The following is a 21112-nucleotide window of genomic DNA, read 5'->3' as shown; positions in this document are numbered from 1 at the left end:
CTGCAATACGGTGTCTCCCGATGTGGATTATAACCAGCTTATGAGCCCCTTAGTTGCTCATGAAGTGCTTTGTTCTGACGGAGGGATTATGGCCTTTGCAGCGATGCATGGAATGCTGGGTCGTTGGAATATATTCGCAGCGGCGCAAGATTTTTTGGCACACAGCTTCATTGAGAACCCACCGAGTTGTCCTCTGATGGTGCTAGAGGCTCCGGTAATTGAAGAGCATCAATGTTCTTTCCCGCTGTTAAATTGGATGGCTGAACTGTTTTCGGATGAGAACAGTGACTTCCTATTGGAAGCTGTTGCTGCATATTTTGCATATTCAATGTTAGGATGAGGAGTGTCATCACCTCGCTCTCCCATAACCGAGGTCATTTATTGGACATCGAAAAAAAATTTTTTATATATTATTTTTTTTTTGTTAGCATATGAAAACTTTCTCTGCCCCAGGCCTATTGACTTTGCTACGGCCAATGACTAAATTTACTTAACTAGAAGAATTTTGAATGAAAATTAATTTTTTTCTTTATTTTTTCTCACTTGCGCAAATTTGAGCTGACTGTCGATCTTGAACTCTGCATTCCAAAAATTTGCCCCTTTTCTTATCTTATCCGTGCTCGGATCAAGGGAGGGTGTCATATAGATATGCTTTGCCTTCACACTGTGTTAAGTTAGCATGAGCTTATTGGAGGTTTAAACGCCATTTTACCTTTCTGCTGCTTCTGCACAAGGCACATATTGTTATTAGAGCTTTGAGCCTAGTAGAATATTTTGCTTCACACAAGAATAATATGTTTTGCGATTATATCAGCTTTACTTGGTAAGCTATGTCTGAACAGTGAGTGCCGAGGCCTTCAAGGTTATTTTAACACAGTGGTTGTTGTGAAGTCTGATCTGCGCACGTTCTAGACATAACACATATGCAGCTGTGGCCAACTCTGGCTTTAGGCTCGTTTAAATAATGAACTGCGCAGAGCATGCTCACACACTTGATGAATATTCGCATGCAGAGAGCTGGTGGAAGATGATGTGATCCCTTTCTACTAGGATGCTCACACACTTGATGAATATTCGCATGCAGAGAGCTGGTGGAAGATGATGTGATCCCTTTCTACTAGGATCAGAGGTATGGGGCCGCCCTTCTAAAACCCAAAGAGACGTTCTTTAGATATAATATAATATACAAGCAAGGGAGGGTAAGACTTAGGTGCCATTTAGCCTTCTTCCCGTTAGCATTTTAACATGCTTTCTCCCTTTGTATTTTATGGACTAGTAACTATGCTGATAACTTTGTTGCTTATAATATGTTTGCTTGTATTAGCTAAGATACTGCGCTTGAGAACACTGCACTAGAAATAAACATTTCAAACGTGCACGTATCTACATTTACTCCTCGTTTTGGATTGATATGTTGGTATAACGAAAGAGTGTTCATGTGATCCACATTACCTGAGGTGTTCTAAGTCCATATTCTGGGTTGTCTAAACATTGGGAGTTTGTAAGAACCAATGAGACACTGATTGCTAGTCTGGTAGGGGATTTTGGGAACTAAGGTGAGTTTTGGCACACCCTAATTCACTGAGGTTCAAAGTCTCTATGCACAGTTCTGTGTAAGAGTAGGATCCCTGTGACACAGGTATGAGGGGTATTGGGATTTAATCACTTCAACACGAGACAGGAAATTATTCCATCAGTTTAGGGTGAGATCCTTGCCCACACATACTTTTACCTGTGAATGGAGTAATACAAATACCAGCGTTTGTCCTTTCTGTCCAGATACAATTGAAACGCTGGCCCATATACTTTTTGTATGTCAAGCCTACACCAAATCCAGAAGCACTTGGCTGAAACCTGTATGCTCTCGTCTGGCCACTAGGTCCAGTAGTGAGGCCTTCCGAATTTTAAAAACCTCAGTGGAAGGCCCGATTGTGGTTGCTACAGCAAAGTTTCTGGGCTGGGTGTGGGTGATTAGATGGAATAAAATTAGATGTTTGTTACTGTCCATGTTGCTTCATACCCCCGTAACTATCATAGCACTAAGCACTTTCTTGTACCGTGGCTCCACTCCCTTATACATATAAATTAAAATGTCAATGTCAATTTTTTAACTAGGTTTCCAAATTATGGGTTTGTTTTAAACTTTTTTTAACGTATTTATTGTTTTATGCAGGACATCCAGCGCGTTTGCTTTACACTTACTCAATTAATATGTCTCCTGTTTTAGAATTATGTTGTATCGTTCATCTGGCCTCCATGTTTATGTTGTCCTAACTTTTGTGATTTTTTTAACAAATCAAAATAAAGTTTGTAAACTGAAACTGATATTGCTCTCATCCCATTGGAGAAGGCCGCCCGTACTTCTGGGGTGAGCTTATTAAATGGAAAAAGTAATTGGGTATCATCGGCATATGATATGGGGATGAACCCATGGACCTCAGGAGATTGGCCAAGGGAGCAACATAGATGTTAAATAGTGTAGGGCTCAAACATGAGCCCTGTGTTACTCCCTTGGACAGTTTTGTGGGGGCCGATCGGTGAGGACCAAAGTTGACAATCTGAGAGCGATCAAATAAAAAGCTCCTCATCCATTGTAAGGCCGTTTTTCTTGGTCCGATCTCTTCTAATCTTTTGGTCAGGATGTTATGGGAGACTGTGTTGAATGCTGCGGATAGGTCCAACAGCACCAGAATCATAGAGTGGCCATTATCTAGGGTCATGCTGATGTTATCTGTGACCGCTAGTAATGCTGACTCAGTGCTGTATTTGGGCCAGAAACCGGACTGGGAAGGATCTAAGCATCCAGTTTGTTCGACAAAATTGGAGAGGTGGGTATTTACATGTTTTTCCAACAGTTTGCTGGTAAACGGAAGGAGCGAGATAAGGCGGAGGTTGGAAAGTTCCGTCCATGGGAGTTTGGCATTCTTACGAATCGGCCTAACCTGGGCGACTTTCCACTTTAACGGTACATGTCCTTCTTTTAGGGAAAGATTGATGAGAGTTTGCATGGAAGGAGACAGATTTTTAGCCAGGGAAGGAAGAATGTTTGCAGGAATGTAATCAGCAGTAGAACCAGACTTAACTTTATTAATAAATGATTCGACCTCCATTAATTAAATAGCAGGAACGTTCTCTAATATCTGAGTATCAGTGAGATTGAGCCGATCCGTAGCCATTTGGGTCTGTGACATATATCCTGCTCCAATAATTTTTTCATAAATGAGCTCTATCTTTTGAGCGAGATAAGAGAGGAGTATCATTGCATAGTGATTAAGTGGGGGCCTCTATACTTTCACAAGCTTTGAGATTAACAAAAGATTGAAGAATTTGGTACAGAGTTTGGGAGGAGTTGCCGGCCATGGCTAGCTGAGATGTTACGTACGATGTTATGTTACGGCATGATTCACAAGAAGGAGGCAGGAGTCCATCAAGCCCAACAGCTGAAGGGTCATCCTGACCGCAACCCGAGAAAGATCAGAATCATAGCCTGAATGTCCCGAACTCGCTGTTCGGGAGGATAAACCCGAAACTGCGCCGAGTCCTGAACTGCTCCGATGAAAAAGAGCTCTGCGAGGGAATCAGATGTGACTTCAGCACGTTGATGGAGAACCCCAGCAAATGCAGGGGGCGGCCGTAGTCTGGAGGTGGGAGACAACTGTCTGGGGCGAGCCCCACCTTCAACAAGTCGTCGAGAGAGGGAAAGACTGAAACCCCTGATCTGCGCAGATGAGCTGCGACCACCACCATCACTTTCGTGAACACTAGAGCAGCGCTGGTAAGGCCAAAGGAGAGCACGGTGAACTGAAAATGCTCGTGGCCTACCGTGAATCGCAGGTAGCGTCTGTCCGCAGGTAGGACGGGGATATGGACATGGGCGACGCGCAAGTCCAACACCACCATCCAGTCTTGCGGGTCGATGGCAGACAAGACCTGAGCAAGCGTGAGCATCTTGAACTTCTCCTTCCGGAGGATGCGGTTGACGTTCCGAAGGTCTAGAATAGGACGCAGGCCCTTGTCTTTCTTTGGAACCAGAAAGTAGTGGGAACAACAACCACAACCTACTTCTGGCGTCGGAATGGGTTCGATGGCCCCCTTGGCCAAGAGGGCTGCAACTTCCTGCTGGAGAAGCGCCACGTGATCCCCCGACACGCGGTGGTACTGAGGTGGCATGGCTGGAGGGGTTGCCTCGAAGGGAGGGAGTAGCCCCTTTGGACAATTTGCAGCACCCACTTGTCCGAAGTAATGTTCCCCCAGTGGTGGAAAGGATGGCGTATTCGTCCACCCACTGGCGTCGGATGGGCCTGAAAGGTCAGACTAGGAAGGCTTTGAAGTGGATACTGCGGGTGGAAGTGGACTGGCCTGCCCGCTGGCCCCCTGAAGCGCCTCGACGGTTCCCACATCCGCAGTCATGCTGAGGTTGTTGCTGCTGCTGCCTGTGGCCTTGCGAACGCTGTAGGGCGCCCCTTCTGTGGCCACGAAAGAAACAAAAACCAGAAGGCGGAGGAGGCCGACAGGCCCAAGGACTTAGCCGTAGCCCGGGAGTCCTTGAAGCATTCCAACACACTGTCTGCCTTTTTGCCAAAAAGGCGAATGCCATCAAAGGGCATGTCCATCAGGGTGTTCTGGACATCCCCTGAGAAGCCAGTAGTCCTCAACCAGGCGTGGCGCCGAAGCGCCACCGTCGTGGAAATCGACCTGCCCAGTGAATTGGCGGTATTCAGCCCACAACGTATGGTGAACTTTGTCGCATCCCCCCCGGGCGCAATCACCTGAGAAAGCACTGTCTGGGTTTCCTCCGGACAGTTGGGTAGCATCTGGGCAACCGTGTCCCACAGAGAGTGGGTATGACGGCCCACGAGGCATGCGGTGTTCACCGACCGCAGCCCTAAGCTGGCTGATGAAAACAGTTTCTTACCAAACTGACCCAGCTTCTTGTATTCCCTATCCGGAGGTGCGGTAGGGAACGCGCTCTGGGAAGCTGAGGCTTGGACAACCAAGCTCTCAGGGGTGGGGTGTTGGGTAAGGAAGAGGGAGTCGCCCGGAGATGGGCCATGTTCCTATCCACAGGAGCCCCTGTGTTGGGCCTGGACCAGGTGCCCAAAAGAACGTCCGTCGGTGCTTCATTAAAAGGCAGCAAGGCCTCCGAAGAGGTAGCCGCCGGTTGGAGCACTTCTGTCATGAGGTTAGTCCTGATGGCCACCGTAGGGGGCTCGAGGTGGAGAACATTGGCTGCCCTACGCAACACCACTGCGTATCTGGCTCCCTCCTCCGTAGCCACGGTAGGAGGAGACAACACACCAGGGTCAGGTGAGGTGTTAAGACCACTGGCCTCCCCCAAATCCTCTGCCCAGTCCGTATCATAAGCACAGTCCTGTGCTAGAGGGTCCTCAGACCCCTTCGAGTCCACCCCTTCCTACAAAGTCTGTGGAACAGGTTCAAAATAAGGAGGGCGGACATAGGGCATAAAAGGAAAGGTACGCAAATCAGCGTCGCTATGTCCAGGAGACAGTCTTTGAAAAGGAGACTGGTTTAGTAAGTGAATAAGCCAGAGGCAGCAGATCAATATAGGAGTTTATTTCCAAGGAACCTTCTCACCACAGGCAGTGACTGGCCTGCTCAGATCCCAGGAACAACTAAGTCTGCTGGAATCCTTGTCTGCCATTCCACCTGTCAGCACGGGTTACGTTTATACACAAGGGTGCTGAGGAGCAGGCTTGTGCCAAGGCGGGGCAAAATATGCTTACTGGAGAGAAATGTGGAACTGCTTATGCCCTGTCACAGCGAACACCCTGGAAGGAGCTGAAGAGGCTCCGCACACTATCAAATTCGCATCCACACTGCTATATTGGACAGAGGCCTTGACAAAGTATTTCCCAGAGAGGGTGTGAGGTGCCGAGGGGTGAAGCGCCAAGGAGTGTTGCTGGACAAAACCTACTTGTCGCCAAATGTAATAAACGAATGAGCCCGAGGCAGCAGATCAATGTAGGAGTTTATTTCCAAGTAAACTGCCCACGACAGGCAGCAACCAGCCAGCTCAGATCTCAGGAACAATCAACTAAGTCCGTTGGAATCCTTGTCCGCTGTTCCATATGCCAGCACGGGTTAAGTTTAAACGTAAACACTATAATACAGAGCGAATGCAGCTCAAGCAAAGATCATAATGCATGACTGCACCAAACACACCACAATGCATTACATCAGGGTACCGGTTATCCAGAGACAAAGACAGAAAACTGACACTCCTTTTGCAATTGATTCTTTACAGGTTGTGGCGTGCATGGGACACATGGTGGCAGCACACCGTCTTGGACAATCCATCACTTGGGACAAATCACATTTTAAACTCCTATCGCAACACTTGTCATGTCTTGAAATCATAAGTGAGGTGACCCCACTAGCGGCTAAAGCACCTGAGCCTATGTCACCGTTCAGGTTGGACCTCAATCACTTTGGATCACCCAAGCCGACAGACAAGTGCGAACGCCGACTAATCGAGAAAATATGAATTTTAGTGATGTCTGCAACTTTTTCTTTTGCAGAAGGATAAAGCATATTGATGTCATGCCCACTAAAATCCTTGTGGTGCTGGCAGACTCGGAAGAAAAAAACCCGCTCATTCAATCCCTAAACAACCTCCTACTAGAAAACAATCTGACCCACACTGCTCAGAAGAAACTCACCACAGAGGAGCAACACTCGACGCAATTATTGATGAAAGCAATTTAATCACCATTGACCACATCCTTCCCGTAGACTGGTCCGACCATCATATCATTTTTTTCTACATCAACCAAACGGTCCTAACTCCAAATGGGTTAGGAACACAGCTCAGATCCCTCGAGCTGCTCTAGAATGAAAAATAAGCTCGCTCCTCCCCAACAGCAGTGATCACCTCTCAACTATTGAACTCAACTCTCTTTACAACTCCAATATGATGCTCACCCTAGACAGCCTTGGGCCTCTGAAACTAAAAGAATCCAGGAGCATTCCATCCAGATCATGCTTAAGGAAGAAGACATCCAACTGCCTCAGAAAGAATCTGGAGGAACAATCCCGCCGCCCTCCATCGTGATCAACAACAAGCAGCCCGCAGGAACTCCAAAAAGCACATTAAGAACAAAAAGACATCTTTCTTTTGCTCCGCATTAGACAACGCAAAAACACGACCCAAAGAGCTCTTTAATATCATCAGGAATCAAACCTCTAAACCAGTGACATCCTCAACTCAGGCATCCAATGAACGCTGTGATGACAAATTCGCTAAGATCGACCTCTCATTTGGCTCAAATCTCATCCCCTCCGCTGAGATCCAGGCATCTGAATCAAACGATTGCACCTCCTTAATCCCCCCAAAACAATGGTCTTCCTTCACTCCGATTCATGAAGCAGAGATAATCAAACTAATCTCCAACGCTTAACCCTCATCCCACGCCCTGGATCAGCTACCACCTCAATTGACCAGGGACATGAAGCTCGTCCTAGCTCCGCTATGGTGCAAGATCATTAACAGCTCACTGAGCTCAAGAGTCGTTCCAGACTCCCTCAAAGTTGGCCAAGTCACTCCACTGCTGAAAAAAGCCAGGTCTAGACACTGAGGATCTGAACAACTTTAGACCTGTATCGAACTTACCTCTTCTGTCCAAAATCCTGGAAAGATGTGTACTGCCTCAGCTGACCCAACACTCGGACGACATCAATCTCCTAGACCCCCACCAATCGGGCTTCAGAAAGGGCTGCAGCACTGAAACCGCAATCCTTAATGTCACAGACGATCTACACAAATCACTTGACTCAGACCAATGCTTCCTTCTCATCCTCCTAGACCTATCGGCTGCATTTGATACAGTCGATCACAAACTGCTCATCAAGACTCTACAAGAAAGGGCTGGTTTTGAAGAGACGGCCCTCCACTGGTTATCTTCCTTTCTCCACAACTGTTCACAAAGAATAAAAATTTAAAACTTCGAGTCCGACCTCCACCCCATCAACAGGGGTGTACCACAAGGATCAGTACTCTCCCCTCAGCTTTTCAACATTTACTTTGAACCCCTTACCACTCTACTCAGGAAATCCAACATCCCTTTTCACCTATATGCGAATGACACACAACTAGACCTCCATTGATGACATCCAGAGACTCAACGCCACGCTCAGAGAGTTTCAATACTGGCTCTCAAACAATCAACTGAAACTCAACCAAGAGAAAACGGAAATACTCCTCATCTCCAACAAGGACAAAAATACACAAATCGCAGAATGGCTCAAAGCTATTGATGCCCTCAATGGTAACCTCATCCTGGCGGATTCGGTAAAATCTCTAGGTATCACCTTAGACCTGAAACTGGACATGAAAAAACATATCTCAAGATCCGCAAAAAAGTGCCTTCCTCAATTTGAAATTACTGTACAAATTAAAACCCTTCCTCCAGCCCAAGGACCTTCAACAAGCCACCCAAGCACTGGTGCTCTCCAGAACGGATTATGGGATTGCAGCCCTGACTGGGACAGCAAAATCCCACCTCTCCCCCCTGAAAACAACCTTGAATGCAGCAGCTAGAATAGTCACTGGAACTATGAAATTGGAGAACATCTCCCCAGCACTCCGAGAACTCAAATGGCTCCCAATTGAGTTGAGAGCCAGCTTCAGAATAGCCTGCCTCAACCAAAAAGCCCTGCACACAGGCAAATCGGAATACCTGGCTGCAAAACTCAAAAGGGCCGGCCAGTCCCGAAACCTCAGGAGACCAACAGTCTGCTACTCATCCTGCTGAAATCTCGCAAGCAAAAAACAGCGACAAAATCTTTTGCCGGAAACGCCCCTAAAATCTGGAACTCCATCCCCCCACATCAGAACGATACCCTCATTTCCAATATTCAAAAATCTGCTCAAAATCCACTTCCTCGACCGCATTCGAACAAACCGATAGGAGCCAAGGATGCACTCTAGCCTGCACTCTTTCTGACTTTAGTTTTTGACCGGTGACACTGACTTGGATCAAGAAAACTTTTTGGACACTCGTCCTGTTGAACAAAGAAACTTTTTGGAGGCACGTCGTGTTTGAACTGCACCCCCTCCCCCATGCCCCTCTGTGCGACTGCACCTTTGTGCGCCCTATACCCAGGTAGATCCTCATGTTTGACTATACTCTGTACTGCACTCTGATACCCTAGGGTCCAGCTAGCGCTATATAAAACTCCTAAAAAAAATAAATTAATGATAAGAGGAAACACGTAATATGCGGGGAGGTGTTAGTGTGTTGTTAATGTGAAGTATGATGTAATGTGCAGTGTGTGAGTCTATGCTTAAGAATAAAGTAATGATTGATAGCAGCTCCCATGTATCTTAATTAATCTGCAAGCTCCTGGCCTGCGGTAGACCCTACACCAGTTACAAGGAGTCAAGTCACCCTATGTTTGACATGCTAAGAAGCAGTCAATATAGCAACATTCGAACCATTAACATTTAACATGCAGAAAATCCGCTGTCAGTAAATGTTAGAAATACTACTTGTACTTTGAACAACCCGTAACCTGCCAGGGAAATGCAGCGCTCCGTTTCACTTATCCTGAGAGAAAGCCCGGCTGTCAGTCGTACACAGACACAGACCGACAGCTCACACTCCGTCACCACCTGGCACCCAACACAGAGATCTATCTACACCTGCCCTCCCAAGTGCGCCACCTGCCCTCCTTCTCCATCCCCTCCTTCTCCCGACTTCCCTGCAGCTCAGAACGGCAGGAGGCAGCAACCTAGCTCGACCTGCCTCGCCCAAGACAAGGTGTCACCGCCCTAAACACAGCCAAGCGCATTCGACCTGCTCCAAACTGGGCGGCACCCGGCAATTTTAGAAGGACGGCTCTCTCAAAGGCACGTGCGAACTCCGGAGCCAATCGGCACTTCGAAATTATGTATACAGCTCTAAGATTGGTTTATGTGCCCCCAGTGCTCCAACCCTAGGACACCTTACATATTGACAGTGCCTCCCTCTCACAGAAGACACCAGAATATGTTTAGCGGTGGGATTGGTTGTTTTTTCGACTCGGAAGTGCTAAAGTTATGTACAAAATGACATCAGCAACGGACGACGGGCATTAAGTTCAGTTTACGGACTGTTCGTGCAAGTTGTGGACAGGCTTAAATGGTTGAATATTTTGGACGGTTATGTCTGGCAACTGTTCATGTTTAGAATTACAAACTGAGGTAAGGTGATAGTCGGATTCTCCAAACAGAGTCATTAAAAATATTTGTTGTTTTTGTTTTCCTTTTAAAGACACTGAATAACTTTTAAAGGTGGTGCAGAGTGGAAAACACGCAATACCAAGTACTCACAATGAATGGCAAAGGAAGTGTAGAAAGAAAGTAAATTACGTATGTGGTATTTCTTCTTTGTTGCGTGCTCTTGGAGCTTCCTGTGTTTCTCGCTGGGAAATTACATTTAACACCAGAACATCCATATCGCTTTCTTTTTGCAGTTTTGAAGGCTGTTGGCAGACCTTCAATAACTTCCCAAAAGTATATGTGTATATATATGTGTGTATATATATATATATATATATATATATATATATATATGAATTAGTGCTGGAATGCTCAATTGTGTTGCCTTTCCTCCAGGAACATGAAGATCTCTTTTAGGGGTTGAAGGGCCGCCAAGACCTTTGGGAAGGAGTCAAAGTAACCATCTACCTGGGGGAGGTGCCTCAATAGCCTCCGTGCACAAATTGGGTTAGAGACAATATTCCGACTCACTCCATCCTTCGATTGTTTCTCACAGTCGGACACCCGTGTGGCTATTGTATTGTATTGTAATTGAATTTATGCATCTTTTGTTATCTCATGCCGAAAGCTTATCTGTAGTGTAATACTGGGAGCTGTCTAACATTTTGTTTGGTATCACGCTCTGAACACAACAGCAAAGCCTTCTTTATTATTGCTAAATGTTACTATGGCATACTTTACAATGAGCGAGTAAAAGCTTTGTTAGGCATCAAACAAGCTGACTTTTATAATGGAGTTTGTAAATAATTTCCTGTTGCTTAGACAACACCGTTGTCTTGTGCCATTGGTGATGCCAAAATAGTCCGGTAAATGCAAAGTAACTGGTTGTAAATCGGATTAGTTGTGGTGATGGTCAAAGTATAATACAAGGCAAAGCACTGTCAGCATAAAATAACGTATATGAATATTTATACATTGTATACCAAAGACTAGAAATGCAAGGAATGCGAGGTTTTCAATAGTACCATACAGAAAGTTTAGAACGTAGTCACCGTTACTAGTTAGGTAAATATATTGCTATGAAGTATTGACCTAAAAAACTGTTAATTACTTTTAACTTAAGGAATAATCATTTGTTTTATCTGGTGACTTGATCAGTCTGGTTTAAAGGGACTAGGAGAATAGAGGGCCTATTAGTTGAGTATGTCCGCAGTGGGCCCCATACATTCTTCTGTCTGTCTGTTTTTAGTGGGTAGTATATTTAAAAAGGTATCCTCCAGGTCCTCTCAGTAGGCGACATCATTTAGCCATTTTTGAATTGTAGGAGGCACACCTTGCATGCATGCCATTGCAGTTGTGTTGGCAAGGAGTAGAACAAACACAGTTAATCTTCTTCTGCAAAGAATGATCCCTCCCATCTACCCCAGCAGGGCCCCCACTAAGAGAACTCCACTTTGTAGTCAGTATCAATGCTTATAGTATCAATGATGGACGTTTACAATTGAGATTTGATAGGGTAGTGCCAAGCCAGATGTATAAAATCAGCATTGGATATGAATGGCGGCAGCACATGGAAGCAATGCTTATGGTTTGTAAGATTTCGAAGTCTTGTTGCCCTCCTAGATCATAAAAAAGTTCTCTCATTTCACCAGTTAGTAATCCAGACTCCAACAAATCTTGAGTATTGGGGAGTAAAAGTAACTTCTCGTTTCAAGTTCTTGTTCCAGTTATGCATGTTGTCTCTTGGATAGAGTAGCCTAGAGCTGTACTCAATGAGAGAAGATGATTTGTCAGTCACATTCAGGATGCAATTACTTTTAACCTCCACCTACCATAACTTATTTCACTCGAAGCCTCCTGTGTCTATATTTCACATAGTGGTCGATGTCCCTCTGGGAAAAAAAATAACGGAGCAGCTACATTTGGAGCTCAGGTGGTTACAATGAAGATATCCCTTCCCTTTAATGTTGCAAAAAACATTGCTTAACTGTCACCTTAGATTGAATGTGGAATTTTAGAAATAAGTTGAAAACCCAATGCTGTTAATATAAAGATCCCAGGAGTAATTGGAGTACTATGGCACAAATATTCTTCGCAGTCTAATTTTATTATGCTTTGGCCTTGCGAAGCTTTTCTCTCCATCAAAGGTATGGGGTTGCTCAATCCCCTAATGATCTTAGTTATACAATTAAATGACCCTCATCTTTTATTAATGGTCCAGTTCTGGCAATGACCCTCTTGAAATGACATTATTACCTACAAAATATGTTCTAAAAAAACTCCTATCATGATGATGTACTTTGAGTTAAAAAAAGAAGTGTTCACTACTCGATCACTCAAATGTCATACAAATGTAGATCCAAGATTGTAGCCTATAAAACACAATACTCTAGTTTGTGACTATTAGCAGTGTAAATGCATGGACATTATAAAACGTGGTGACAAATGAATTAGTGAGTGTTCCCCTTACTTTCTACTGTCCCACTTCTGACATATCCTTCATGCATTTGATTCCATCTCTTGCTGGAGTCCCCTGCAAGTTCCCTTTTTGTCCCTTGCCCATATTGTGCTGACTTGAGTCCACTCCTTGCTGGTACCCCTTATCCGTTTGTCTGTACTCTGCAGCAATGTTCCTCATCCCTCTTGAAATATCTGCTACCCTAACCTCCCACACCTGTTTCCTGCCTTTCCAACACCCCTTGCCTGTGTCCGTTCTAGCTTTTAACCCATTACTACCTGTGTCGTTCCATTCTGCTTATGCTCTCCTATTAAATACCACCCTGCTCTCTGTACTACCATCTTTGATGCTTGTACCACCGGCCTCTTCATTCTCCCTTATTAGTGTCCGCCTTCTAGTATAGACCCATCCATCTACGGTGTAAAATGCAAATGTAATCATGATAAAGTCTTTCCACGTGATCAGAGAATAATATAACGTTATTTGTGGCTTATCTGAATGGCCTCCCTAATGCTTCTACCCCACAGTTGGCTGTCATCCTCCTCTTTTTTTTTAGGTCTCACCTGGCGTTCCGCGCATGCGCTGCTCTCGCCATGCAAGGGCTTCTTGGAATCAATACGGATTCCAAAGCTTTCAGAGGCGGACTTGAAGCCCCCCCCATCTTTCATTCGATGGCATCATCCTCCATGCTAAACGCTGGGTCACGATTGAAAACGGGGCTTCTTAGTCCCTCCTTGTTATCGCCCCCTGTCCATGTTTGGCTCTGCCCACCGGGATTGAATCTCTCACTTGCTGCGTTATACACACTCCTTCTTTTGCTGCGACGCACTATATATTTTTGCACAACGCTTACAGCTTGTTTAAAATGCGCCTCTGCGTGCTCGTGTGGCCACCTCCCACCACTTTTTGCTAGTTATTTATTTAAAACGTCAAGTAAATCCCTTCTATATCTTGGCCCCTAATGCAGGGCATTATTTTACCTGCACTATGTTCTGAAAGATAATTCGGGACTATTGTTTTGGCCAAGGTTCCAACAGGAAAAAACATGCTCTTTATTATGTAAAAGCTTCAGACTAGTTAAGCCTTTTACACAACGTCTCTGAGAAGCCCCTGTGTGGGCAGAAGAAAGGTAATTTCTGTATTTCTATAAAGCAGTGCTGCAAGAAACGAAAAATATTCCACCCTTCTGCCTGCACATAGCGAACAAAACAATCCAAGAGTATGCAACGACAACAAAGGGGCACATCCGAGGTGGTCTAATGCTTTAGACTTGGTTTCCCGTAGTGTTGCTCTTCTGTCTTGAGGCTGGCCGTGAGCGCTCTTGGTGCATTGCATGTTTTCCATGGTAATTGGTATAAAGTATGATGACATCGGTGTGTGACACAGCATTTTTCTGCGGATGCTGAAGATGTCTTTGCTTCGTGGAAAATTCCCATTCATTTTCCTGTAAATGCCGGGAAACACCAGCACGGGTTTAGTTGTTATGGCAACCACATTTGTAAGTTGATTGCTATGCTTTGTGGGAGCGCAGTGAATGTAAATGCTCAAATTATCTTAAAACTAGTGGCAACCGATACTGCAGATTAGAGGCCTCTCAGAAAGCAGTGCTTTCCTGTTGCTTCATACTCTACCTTTTTCTGTTCCACATATCTAGTTCCACTTTTTTATTTATTGCCTGTAGTATTTGCTTCATTGCCCTTTTCTCAGTTTGTTGCCATTTCTTCCGGTTCTTTGTTTCTTGGCTCCCTTCGTCTTCCTATTTCTTTCTCATTCCTCTTCTGTTTCTTGTTTGTACTCTTTTGTTTGTAGGATCTCCAGTTTTGTTTCTTGGCGCGATCCATCGGTCGACTGATTCTTTTTGGATTCTCCTTTCTATTCCTTGCCTGTACTCATCCCATTGGCCTGCTTACTTCTTTGTTGTCATTACTTCCAGTTCTCCATTTCTTAGCTCCATCTCTTGACCTTCTGTTGCATTTGCTGATTCCCCGTTCTGTTTATTGCATGTGCTCTTCCGTTTGCCGGACTTCTTCCTTATGTTGCGTTTTCTCCCCATTATCCATTTCTTGACTCCGTGTCCTCGTTCTATTGCTTTTCCTTGGATCTCTTTCGGTTTCTTGTCAGTATTTTTCCTTTGTTGGCCTTCTTCCTATCTTTGTTGCTATCACGCCTTGTTCTCTGGTTTCTTGGTTGTGTCCCTCTGCCTTCTGCTGTTTCTTCCTGGTTCCCCATTGTGTTTCTTGTCTGCACAATGCCCTTTGTTGGCCTTCTTCCTAATTACTACCTGTTTGCTCTGTTTCTTGCCTCCATAAACCCTCCTTTGGTTCCCTCTAGAATATTTGTTCAGTTTCCTGGCTCTATTCCTCTAGATGTTACTTCTTCCTAGCTCGATGCTTCCTTTTTCAATTTCAAGCTTTTCTGTTTCTAGGCTCCATATTTCCCTCGCTTGATATTGTACCCAATTCTCTTTTCTTGGCCTCCATTTGCTCATGGTTTGTCAGATTTTGAATACCTCCTAGGTGATAAGGAAGTTGTAAGTTTATAGTGCATATACATGTCCAATCCGTGGCATGTTACAAACATTTTGTGTCCTAAATTATATTTCCATTCTGCAGCTACAGGCATCATGTGGGTGGTGATTGCATTTTTATTGCCAGTGTCCAGCATGGTACGAGCAATGATATTTGCAGTAATAATAATAAAGTCTCTCATTAGTTTGTTCATGTTCAGCAAAAATTGGTGTGTAGGTGCAGCCATATGCTGCTTTGTCCATACTTAATGCGAACAAGTATTAGCAAAGCCAGTGTATTTGCATCTACATATAATTGGAGAGACCTATTAGGTTTGTCAATATTTCTTACAGGTTGTATTGTAATGCATTAATGGATTTGATACTTCAATGAAGAACTTTGATACACCAGTATCGTACATCCCCAGATCGCTGACTGGCATTGCCACCTCACAAGAGACTGAGCAAAACCCCAAAAATATTGTGTTGAAAACCTCCGAATCGTGAAATGAGGCACCCTAGTAAGCGGACAGAGATATACCAGGCTATATTACTGACAGACTAAACCAATGCAAAAAAAGTTTCCTTTTGCCCTCCATCCACTTTCCCTTTTGTGTTGCGTCTTTCCCTCTTCTGTTTCCCTTCAGTGTTTTGAAGTTGCTCACTTGGTTTACATTACAAACAAACCTTTACAGACCTCTTTAAAAATAATAGAGGTCGCTGTATAGATACTGTTATCATTTTCATGTATTAGGAAATCGTATTGCACTTGGCCACTACTTGTATGCGGTCTCTATTTTTCACTTGGGACACTGAGCACTTTTGATATATCACTTTTTATAAATACGCCATCTTGTGCAAACCGTATCTGGTTTCTAGAGTATGCTTTTCTTACGACACCCTAATTCCAGTAATTGAATGCTGTTATGCTTTTTTCTTAACCATAGATTGTCAATAAGGACCATTGTGGCCATATATATTTGTGCTCAACGCCCATAGGGCTGAAAGGGCTTTAATTCCCCCCACTCCCCCACGCCCCAAGTGGTTCACAGGTCTTTAAAGACCATTTGCATAACTTTGTTAACTGGTTACCCAGGCTTAGTTTTTTTTCTGGTTCCAGCACCCCCTGGACCCCCACTCTGCCTATTCTTTTCGCTTATATTTAACTTTTACTGCCGTTGTGTGAGAATGAATTTCATGAAAATAAAAATAAAGTAGGCTTGCCAAAAGAGCAAGCATTTGCAATGCAATAGGTCTCGCATTTACGCAATTTTGAGCTATTGACATTGTAAATGACAATTTCTTTTATTTGTTTTTGTTTTTAAAACGTAAATAAAAGGCCTTGTCATTTACAATGCCAATAGCTCTAAATCTCGCAATCGCGAGACCTATTGCATTGCAAATGCTTGTTAAATCTTGGAAGTCTTCTCTTCTTGAAGGCTATTTTCATTGCTTGAGTGCAGCACTAAGTCACATGTCTCTTTGAATAATATTATACAGTTGGTTGCTTCCTCAATTTGCTAAAGAAAAGGAACTATGTAAATAGGGAAAGTGATATGAACTACAAATCTTTCACTACACGGCGCAGAAGGACAGGACTTCAATGCCATCCTCCATGGTACACGATAAGCAACATATGATACTGTACTCCAGCTTCCTTTACAAAATATTCTGTGTTATAGGCTTTGCCTCATCCCCGTTTATCTATCGCTTGTGTGGCATTTTTATGTGCATTTTGGAAGAGCCGCAGTTGTTTAGTGTAGGTAGTTTAAACTGCCTCCCTGATGCTTTTTTGGTAGAGTTTTATGTGAGTGTGCACAGTCAAGGCACATCATTTTCTTTACAGCATAATTTCCGTGCTCTCAGCCCTATAGCCATTATGAAAAGGCTGGACCTGGACCAATTGCAGGAGGTGGAGTTATACAGGTTTTACTACAGGCTTTACATGCTGGAATCAATTTGAATTTAGCTCTCAAGCCTTGGATACTTGCTGATCCGTAATGTTTCTCTCTTCTCTTCAACTTCTTTAGACTCTCTCACTGTCCGTGTCTGATGGCCCCTGTTGTACTTACTTTCTAATGCGGTCACTGGCTTTCCACGGAGCCCCCAGCTGCCCCGTGGTCCATTAATGACTTTGACTGACAGTCTGCTGCAGGTCTGTCCCAGCAATCTCACTCTGCGGTCCGACTAGCAATCCCTGGAACTACCGTCTGATTTAACACTTCACAATCCCTGTCATTAGCTGTTCCTGTATGGCCTCCTTTTCAGTATTTCTTAGTTCTTTCTGCTGTTTTCTGACTCCATAGTCTGGCATACCAATATTTCTAAACAAAAAAGCAACCTTTCCTTTTTTTTAATCCGTAGTTTGTATAATTTTTAATTATTTAGAAATTTAGATTGCTGTAGAAGCTGTTCCAGATAGTCAGAAATGCACTATTGGAGATTTCGTGTGTGGACTAGTTGCAATGAATATTGTTTTTGGGTGAAAAACGCAGGTCTTGGCAACTCTGACAATTTGAGGCAACCGTTATTTGGTGAGCATAGGAATTAGCCAAAATTGTTTACGCTAGGCACTAGGTTAAGGGACGATCTCGTTGTGAATCTCCACATATTATGTGAGAAGGCCTAGATAATTGGGAAAAACCATAGAGAATGAACGGAGGAAGGCTCTGGATGGAAGGAAGTGTTAATTTCTGAACACTGCAAAGGTTATTCTGCAAGTGGACAAGATAACAAACCTCTGAGGGTTGCCAATGCTCCAGAACTATATACAGGAGAAATGTGCATACTGGAGATTAACGAAAACCATAGTGAACAATATTTTTGCGCATTCACGATTAGATGCTCGGAGTAGCTTAAAAAATCTGACATTACACACGCCTTTCAAAACATTGATTAGTTCATTCATCCTCTGCACAGCTGATGTACAGCACAATTCCTCAACAAGTTGTTGCTTATTACATTTTTTTTATTAAGCCTATTACCACTGTAAGCAGCAGAGCTCTTGAAAAAGGTTTGATGAAAGAAGTATTTGTTTTCTTCCTAACTACATTGATTTTAAAAAATGAACTAAGAATTGATTTTATTGTGCAGTTTACAGGTCGAGCACTTTAGCTTAAATAAGAAGAGTTTAAAATTGCATGCATACTCAGTGCCTGAGATTTTTACATGTCAGTCAAAATGTACATGCCTGCCATAATTTTCGTGCTTGATCCACACTGTATAAACAGAACAACAACAAAAAACTACTATTAAACCGAGGTGTTCGTTATCAAGTATTGTAGTATGTTATCGCATTTCCCTTTGGGGAGGGCAGACATCGTCTTTAAATTTGAGTGCTAATGTGCTGGTGGGAGGGAAGGGCAGAAACCTTACCATTATAAGATGCGAGCGTTTAGGACTACAATGGGACTCTCACATCCATCACTGTTTGCAGCGTACCGCGTTCTTTACTATTCTCCGTTCACTTTTAAGCATCCTATCTGTTAAACTTTATCCCTTACAGGGCTTGTTCTAGTTTCTCTTCTCTACCTCCTGCCTTGGTAATATCACATCCCATCTATTAACAATATGCCTCTTATGTAGCCCTCTTTTCTCCTTCCTGTACAGAGCCCGTTTTATTATGGAGTTCTGCTAAAATATTAGGCAGAGAGACACTGGAGACTTCCACGCCATAGCAATAGCTCTTTTTACTAGTAAAAGTGCAAAATCTACAAATCTGGTGTCTGTTCTTTCTCAGACAGCTATCTGGTTACAGGAGTAATTTCTTCTGGTGATCTTTGTTATGCTGCGTGTGACCTCTTCCTTATTCCCTGTTACCCATGGACAGACACTTACCTTGTGAAACAACCTGCATCTGTGCTTGTGCTTGTGACCTCTTCCTTATTCCCTGTTACCCATGGACAGACACTTACCTTGTGAAACAACCTGCATCTGTGCTTGTGCTTCTAGGACACTTAGCAGTTCCCATTCATGAGTTTTTATTAATTTACAACCACCTATTTTAACCCCTTGCGGCAGCACTACGTCCCTACTGCTGCCAACGGACAACGCAGCCCCGCCCACTCTTCAGAACGCCCGCACCGCCACGGCGGAAAAACCGCTGTGGTTAAGGCGTTAAGTCTAAACCAAAAGGTTTTTTAGGTCTCGCCTGGGATTGCAGCGCAAAGCGCTGCTCGCTCGGCGAAAGATTTTGTGGATGACTGGTTTTCAGAAAGGGACTCAAAGCCCCGCCCCTCATTTCCATTGGCTTGCGTCACCGTGGCCTGCCATTGGAAATGAGGGTTTTTTTGTTGACGCCCTTTCGCCTCCAATCCGGACGGTGTTGCCTGCGTTCCTGCAGTTGCTAAGCACTTTCTTATCTTTATGGGGCCATATGTTCCATGCAAATTAGAAACACATGGCCTCATATAGATAAGAGATCGACGCTTGTTGTTTCCTGTGTGGTTGCCTGCGGTGGATGTTCTTATACATGTTACTTCTGTGATCTGCAGGCCTCCCCTTTCGTCACCAGAGAAAGATCCCAGGGTGTGCTTTGTACGTGGTATATATAACATTTGCAGAGCGTTAAGGTGTAAGAGCTCCTCGGCGCTATAGAGGCCTCCGCAATACCCTGTTCGAATTTTGTAACTTGCAAAAAACACAAAAATAAAGAATGGACAAATTACAAACACCAGCATTTTAAAAACCACAGTCTGAGCAACTTACACCTGACAATGGACAATTTATTGTCTATTCAAAGCCAACAATATGCCTCATCCTGTCACATTGTTTTTTGCGTTGCTAGGGCTGTCCGCCTCGCCTCATCCCTAATAAAACCCTATCTAAGCTGAGTTGTTTTGCTCTCCTCTATGGTTCCCGTCCCTCGATGCCCACCGCGCTTGCTTCGTCACCAATAACCGCATCCTGTGGTACTTCCGGCATCTGATGTGAAATGTCAGGGTGGGGGAAAGCGGGCTCAGTGAGACAGAGAGGAAGTTGATAAATCTGCAGTTGAGGCCCATCTACGGTCAGAATTATAAAAAAGAAGGGAAGTGAAGAGGGTGGAGGGAGCTCATGTTGTAGCAGCACCAGCGTGAGCTGAGACGCCTTGGAACCCTGAGGGAGGCGAACGCACTGGGTCGGAGGCAGTGTTGCTTACATCAGCTGGCACGCGGCGGCGGAGCAGACCTGCACATCATAACAGAGCGTGCAGAGAGACTTAGGACGCAGAGGTTGTGCTTTCACGCCAAGGGAAACAGCGTGGCGAGCAGCGGGCACACCGGCCCAGAGTGTGCTGAGCCTCAGGCGCACTAGGCCGGAGAGTGCACTTCTTCCCTCCATGCTGGGTCTTGGAAGTGCTGAACCAGTGCCCTCTGGCTCCGGATTCCATTGGAGTGCCCTTAAGGACCATATCGAAGGTAATTCCTGTTCAGCCATTTTTTATACTACGCTTTCCCCTTTGATGACGCTTTCCCCTCAAATGACAGACAGGCCAGGAGCAGGTGTCACAAGAAATAGTTTATCCTCCTGTAAAGCCACGCAGAAGCTTTCTCTCACACCACACACACAAATTGGGTCTGGTAACCATGTTATTCTCCCAAGGGCAAGGTGGATAGAGAGGGAGGGGGTCTCTCATTTTAGGATGTCTTTTGGGGTTTTTCTCTCAGCAGCTGGCGTGGTCTCCCAGCCCGAGAGTAGGCATGCACGCTATGCTGTTTATCTCCTCGCAACAGGCTCTCTCTCGCTGTGGTTACATATCTTGGAAGAACTTTTCTCACCCCCCCAGACCAAGACGAATAGTGCAGTTGTGGTTATGTGGAGTGCTGTTGTTCTGCAGCAAGGAGGTCACAGGCTGCTTTTAAGCTCTCCTCACTACCTAGGAACCTCAAACTGCATGCCCAATTAAAGAAAACCAAGAAAAACATTCACTGGGTGCACATCCGCCAAC

At 44.5% G+C, this 21112-nt stretch overlaps 1 protein-coding gene across 1 annotated transcript in view; it reads left to right on the top strand.

The window, feature by feature from the left end:
• Positions 1 to 10040: 10040 nt before the first annotated feature.
• DENND4C (DENN domain containing 4C) overlaps positions 10041 to 21112 on the top strand; it is a 1285018-nt gene continuing 1273946 nt past the window's right edge. Inside the window, exon 1 of the mRNA XM_078675962.1 lies at positions 10041 to 10201. The gene's annotated coding sequence lies outside the window, so the exon portion shown is untranslated. The remainder of the gene's footprint in view (positions 10202 to 21112) is intronic.

The sequence above is a fragment of the Lissotriton helveticus genome, chromosome 2_1, assembly GCF_964261635.1.
Source record: "Lissotriton helveticus chromosome 2_1, aLisHel1.1, whole genome shotgun sequence".
Lineage (NCBI taxonomy): Eukaryota > Metazoa > Chordata > Amphibia > Caudata > Salamandridae > Lissotriton > Lissotriton helveticus.
This window is presented reverse-complemented; position numbering and strand designations above follow the sequence as displayed.